The sequence below is a fragment of the Anomaloglossus baeobatrachus genome, unplaced genomic scaffold (genome assembly GCF_048569485.1).
Source record: "Anomaloglossus baeobatrachus isolate aAnoBae1 unplaced genomic scaffold, aAnoBae1.hap1 Scaffold_3719, whole genome shotgun sequence".
Classification (NCBI taxonomy): domain Eukaryota; kingdom Metazoa; phylum Chordata; class Amphibia; order Anura; family Aromobatidae; genus Anomaloglossus; species Anomaloglossus baeobatrachus.
Window position 1 is genome coordinate 1 of NW_027443066.1, and position 6,505 is coordinate 6,505.

General features: G+C 47.4%; 1 pseudogene; it reads right to left on the reverse strand.

Annotated features, from left to right (window-relative positions):
• Positions 1–5,086: 5,086 nt before the first annotated feature.
• LOC142274287 (U2 spliceosomal RNA) lies at positions 5,087–5,293 on the reverse strand (annotated as a pseudogene).
• Positions 5,294–6,505: the final 1,212 nt, after the last annotated feature.

Consider the following 6,505-nt stretch of genomic DNA (forward strand, 5'->3'; position numbering starts at 1 on the left):
GATGACCTCGAAGAGATCGAGTTGCCTGCATTTCACCGGCCATTCACTGAGAAGGTGCACGTCTACCAACAACGGGTGAACCTGGATCCGCTGCCCCGACAGGACTGGCAGGAAGCTCAGGACCAGGCACCTGCTGTCCGCCTGGTCAAGACTCTAGTGGAACAGGGTTCTGCTGGGATAGACCCTGCTGCCCCTGCCGAAGCCCAACGTCTGTGGCAAGAACGGACCCGGCTATACCTACACCAGGGGAAGTTGTATCGCGAGCTGATTAATCCAAAGACTCACGAGAAGATCCGCCAGCTGGTGATTCCCCAGGCTAAAGTGCCCACCGTCCTGCAAGCATACCATGATGGTGCAGTGCACTTCGGGTGGAAGAAGCTAGAGATGTTGTTAAGAGAGCGGTTCTATTGGAGTGGAATGCGGGAATCTGTGGAGGCCTGGTGCCGAGAATGTGGCCCTTGCGCATTGAGAAGGAAGGACGAGGCCAGCCAGAAGGCACCCCTACACCCGATCATTACACACCAACCGCTGGAGCTGGTTCCCCTTGACCATGTAAAGCTCACCCCCAGCCGAAGTGGGTACACCTACGCTCTGACCATCGTAGACCACTACTCGAGGTTCCTGGTGGTTGTCCCAGTTAAGGACTTAACCGGCCGCACCGCTGCTAAGGCTTTCCAAGCTTATTTCTGTTGACCGCATTGGTACCCGGAGAGGGTGCTTACCGACCAGGGTCCGGCCTTTGAAGCAGAGGTATTCCAGGAATTCTGCCAGTTGTACGGCTGCAAGAAAATCCGGACCACGCCTTACCACGCCCAAACCAATGGCATTTGTGAAAAGATGAACCACTTGGTCCTGGGCCTCCTCAAGACGTTACCACTGGAAGAGCGGAACCTGTGGCTGGAGAAGCTACCTGACCTGGTCGATATGTACAACAACATCCCTTCCAGCTCTACGAAATGCACTCCAGCATACCTGATGAGAGCTCGTCCCGGCCGGCTACCAGTGGATCTGGAAATGGGCTTGGAAGCTTCAGAAGCACTCCTGTCGACAGCTGAATGGGACACTCGGCGGAGGACACAGTACCGACAGGTCCAGGAGTATGTTGAAAAGAACTTGTGCCGGAGTCGGGGACAACAGGAGCAGTGCTTCAACAAGAAGGCGCCTGCCGGTTCCTTCCAACCTGGGGATGTAGTGCTGAAGCGGAAAAGAAGGGCCCACAAGCTGGATGATCAATGGGAAAAAACCCCGTATGTAGTCCAGCCCACAGGATGGGAGAATGGGAAGGCCTACCAGATCAGCCGTGACCAGGGGGGGACTTTGGCCACGGTTTCCCGAGACCACCTGAAGAAGTGCCCACCAGCATTGAGAGTAGCGGATGAGGCTCCAGTTCCCAGTCCAGTGGAGAAGGAAAAAGAGGTAATCCACACCATGATGGGTGATTTTCCAGCAGACTGGCCTACACAGAACGGTGCGGTGATCCTTCCAGTGATACTGTTCCCACAACCCGTGGATGAAGAAATGATGGAAACGGTTAACCGCGAGCCAGTGCCCAGGGATGTACCTGTACCCAGCTCCCCTACGCCTCCGCCTGCCCCACATGATAGCAGGGAGGAGGAACTGACTGTTCCCTCTGCCCCACTGCCTGTCACCACTGACACCGGACCCCGAAGGTCCACTCGCTCCAACCTAGGTAGACCCCCACTTAGGTACAGGGAAACTACTCTTTAAAAGGGGGGGGCTTTATGTGTTGAGTGTACCAGTTTGAAAGTTTTAAATGATAAGTAAAGATGATCAACCTCTATAAATCACTTGTAAGGCTACATCTGGAATATGGGAACCAGTTTTGGGCTCCACATTTTAAAAAGGACATTCAGAAGTTAGAGTCAGTTCAAAGGTGGGCAACTAGACTACTACAAGGAATGGAAGGCCTCCCATATGATGACAAGTTGAAAAAGTTATTAAGTGATTATTGGCTGCAATGGGGCTTTCTGGCTGGTGCCAGCCTCTCTTCTTAGCACACAGGAACCACAATCCCTACACCATGCTTCAATGGATTCTCTCATCCCAGCCCAGTAAAACTACATATTTTACACAGTCATAAGCAGCCCATGGGCATTCACCTGCATTCAAACCAATAACAGCTCATAGACCAGACAATCCATCTACCACTGGACCAAAGACAGGAAGTTAAATCCACTGCCTGCGGTAACCAACTTAATCCTATAGGCTACTCACACAACAAACCCAACAGAAAGGAAAAAAACATGGCTTCGATTATCCATCCAATGAAAACGCATAACCATTGTGAGCCATTGGACAATGCAATTGGACACATGGTGACATGGTGCACGGCCCAATGAATCAAGTCTTTACTTCATATTCACGGTTTAAGCCCTTGGGTTCTAATGTGCCCAGAGTACATATCCAGAAAGATTCTCTTTCTTTGAGCTAAACACAAGTCAACAATACATTGTAAGCAGATTCTATTACCAGTCCCACACCATTTTGTGACGCATAATCACACAGTGATCCAATTAAGATTCCAAGTCATCGAACATGTCCAAGCCATACGTAGAGGAGGCAATAGAATTAGGAAGCTCAAAGAAAGGGAATCTTTCTGGATATATACTCTGGGCACATTGGAACCCAAAGGCTTAAACCATGAATATGAAGTACAGACTTGATTCATTGGGCCATGCATGGACATAATGGACATAATTCTAATAGGCAGGACAGGTAATAAGGAGCACAAGGGATATGCTAAAATGTGTTGTGTGACAAGACAGACACAGGAAAGGAGATGATAACAGGTGTAGGGACCAACAAGGTGAGACAAGGGGTATCAGGATAGGGTCAAGTAGGTATGAATGTAGTAATGGGGCAGGCATAGAGAATTGTATGCGAATGTGAATTACAATAAGTCACTAAGGAAAGGAATATGTGAGTGTGTGCCTAATGTAAACTAATATTGTACTGGCAAAATTATAGATGGAAAGGGAGAAGGGGAGAGGGGAGAGAGGAGGCTGTAATTGACTACAAGGGTATGAGTTATGAGTGATCATAGGGATAGTGCTACATAAGTGGAAATACCTATGGAGGACCGGATGTGTAAGCGCATACCTTATACAAACCTATAGAGTGCTGATGGGTGAGAGTGTGATGTTAGATATAAGACATCCTATAGTGAATAGTGAGCCGTAATCAAGTGCAACAGGGATATTTCACGTGACTATGGGAACCTGGAAGGTAAAGAAAGGGGAGAAAAAACTGTTAGACAAGGTAATCAGACAAACATGACAAATAAAAAACAAGGAAGAATGGAACTCCATACATACTGGAGCCATATATAGTGTGAACACGAAAAAGAACCGGGCGTTAGAAAAAATGTGCACGGCCCAATGAATCAAGTCGGTTCTTCATATTCATGGTTTAAGCCCTTGGGTTCCAACGTGCCCAGAGTATATATCCAGAAAGATTCCCTTTCTTTGAGCTTCCTAATTCTATCGCCTCCTCTGCGTATGGCTGGGACATGTTCGATGACTTGGAATCTTAATTGGGCCACTGTGCGATTATGCGTCACAAAATGGTGTGGGACTGGTAATAGAATCTGCTTACAACGTATTGTTGACTTGTGCTTAGCACAAAGAAAGGGAATCTTTCTGGATATGTACTCTGGACACATTAGAACCCAAGGGCTTAAACCGTGAATATGAAGTACAGACTTGATTCATTGGGCCGTGCACCATGTCACCATGTGTGCAATTGCATTGTCCAATGGCTCACAATGGTTATGCGTTTTCATTGGATGGATAATCGAAGCCATGTTTTTTTCCTTTCTCTTGGGTTTGTTGTGTGAGTAGACTATAGGATTAAGTTAGTTACCGCAGGCAGTGGATTTAGCTTCCTGTCTTTGGTCCAGTGGTAGATTGATTGTTTGGTCTATGAGCTGTTATGGGTTTTAATCCAGGTGAATGCCCATGGGCTGCTTATAACTGTGTGAAATATGTAGTTTTACTGGGCTGGGATGAGAGAATCCATCGAAGCATGGTGTAGGGATTGTGGTTCCTGTGTGCTAAGAAGAAAGGCTGGCACCAGCCAGAAAGCCCCATTACAGCCAATAATCAACCGCTAGCCGCTGGAACTCGTTGCTCTAGATCATGTCAAACTCACACCAAGCAGGAATAGATACATTAGCCCACCATCCCACCCAAAGAGCAACTTCTGCTGCGCAGCTGGCTTTCTAGGCAGCAGCGCTATCGTGATGTCAGCGGGGGACATTGTGACAAGCCAGTGTTCCGTCACTTCATGTTGTGCACTGTTCAAACGGAAAATACATCAACAGGCAGACTACAGAAAAGCTTACTAACAAAGGTTAGAGAGGGGCTTTCTCAGAGGGCTTTTTACAGTTTGTCTATTCCCAATTAGCCGTTTAAGTATGCTTAATGAAAGTACTAATTCTTTCATAGGCCGCCCATTCTTAGTATTTGACGTTCCTTATATTGCGGTATCAGGCTTCGCAGCAGGTTGCAAAACATTCATCACCCATGACTGTCCCCAATTGGGCTCAGAAGCTAAATGTCTATCATGACCTCTCTTTTTGAAAGTCCAAGAGCAAGCAAACTCTTCCTCCAGGAGAGGGAGCCAACAGATCACTAAAGACATCATCATTGCTCAAAGAAAACACCGAAAAACAATGGAAGCTTTAATTGGAGTGGAATCTGATAGACAGCACCTGATGCCAAGTCTGCATCTTCTAACACCTGCAGTCACTGCAGCAGCTGAATCCAATGTGTCCAAAAGGGATCTATTCTATTCAATTGCAAATGATCTAGATAAGACTGAGAATAAGATACTGCACGGGACATAGCAGAGTTGGTCAAGTTGAGTGGAGATGAGTTTGCTATTTGGCACAGCTTTTGCATCAATAAAGCAAGTAAAAGGTGTGAAAGATAAAACAAAGGGTGAAAGTGTGAAAAGTGAATTGGCCAAATTGAGGTGCATATAAAGTTTTTGCTTTCTTTCAATTCACTAATGGGGCTCATTTGAATCAGGTGAATTGAGTTCTGCTTTTGGAAACTGGGTTAAGAAGGGGTGCACCGGTCCTGGAGGTACTGCAATACCAGGTCAATGCGTGGAGTGGACAGAGCAAGATTTTTTCCATCTCCTTGTTCTAAAAATCCATTTAATATATGGTCCCCAGAGAGGGGACGTATCAGATATTAAACTGATAAGAACAGATTTAATTTTTTTTTTTTTCTGTTTATCAGTAGGACTTCAAAATAACAAAGGTGATCGCCTCCCGTTGCCTGGGAACCGTCCAGGCACAAGAGGGCTATGTGTCACCAGAAGGCGCACACACTTCCTCAAGGCCGGCAGACGTGCAATCCCAGGCACCTTCCAGTACCGACCAAGGTAGCGTCCTCCGAAACTACACTTAATCTTAGCCAAAAGGCCGAGAAGCTATAACCCGAATTGGTTACGGCCTTGAGTGGCACCCTGGCCTATACCGGACACATCTTAGGGAGAGGGAGACAAACCCACGCCTACAGAAGACATTTTGTCACCCAAGCCAACCCTTGAAAAGGCTGTTTTGCAGAGCAAAAACAAGAAGAATGATGCTTTTTGCAGCCGCCGCCCACTGCAATTAATCTGAATAACTCCTCCTCCTCCAAGCACCTCCCCCTTGCAGTCTTTCCAATTCATGATACAAAAAGACGGACGGACAGGACAGGACAGGACAGGCTGCCTGACTTTCCGTCACTGCCACCCTTTGCCATCCTTGCCCGTAGAAAGCCCTTTCATCATCCCCAAACCCTAATCTTTTCCCTTCCCTTCCCAGCTGCGTCTCACTCCCTTTCATTAGGAAGTGAGCGCAGCCTTTTCTCCGTTCTGCACATGCGCGACGTTAAACACAAATGCGCAGGCGTGCGTTCCATTAGCCTCACTGCATTCCACTCCCATACAGGAAGTGGGCGCAGCTATTACTACGGTCGCACATAAAAGAACCCACGGCCACCACTGCACACAGCTGACTCCACCACAGGACACCCACTTCTACACCAACGCAGGTAAGACAGGATCGGCACCTCTATGCTCCCGTTACAATCAGGCTCAGTCACCATGTGATAACGCTCTCAACTCTTTAGTTGCAGGCTCCCCTTGCTTCACCTCCACTGGCTGTGCTGCCATTTCCTCTCCCACCTGGAAGGTATACTTTATTCCACTATTTTCCTGTTTCTCTCTTCCCCCTTTTCCCATAACCTACTTTTATCTGCATTTGTGGGGTATCTATATGCTATTTACATCATAGTTTTATTCATTAATATGGAAGGGAAGAGTGCCCATGAGAGTGTTGAACTGCGGAGAGCAAGAGATTAAGCTGCTCCGATTTGCCACCATTGATAAGCTGTTCTCAGTAGATACACATGCTATCCAAACAGCAGCATCCACCATTGCTTCAGCCCACCCATTCAGTGACAGCTCACCAAGTCAGCCAGAGGAGTGG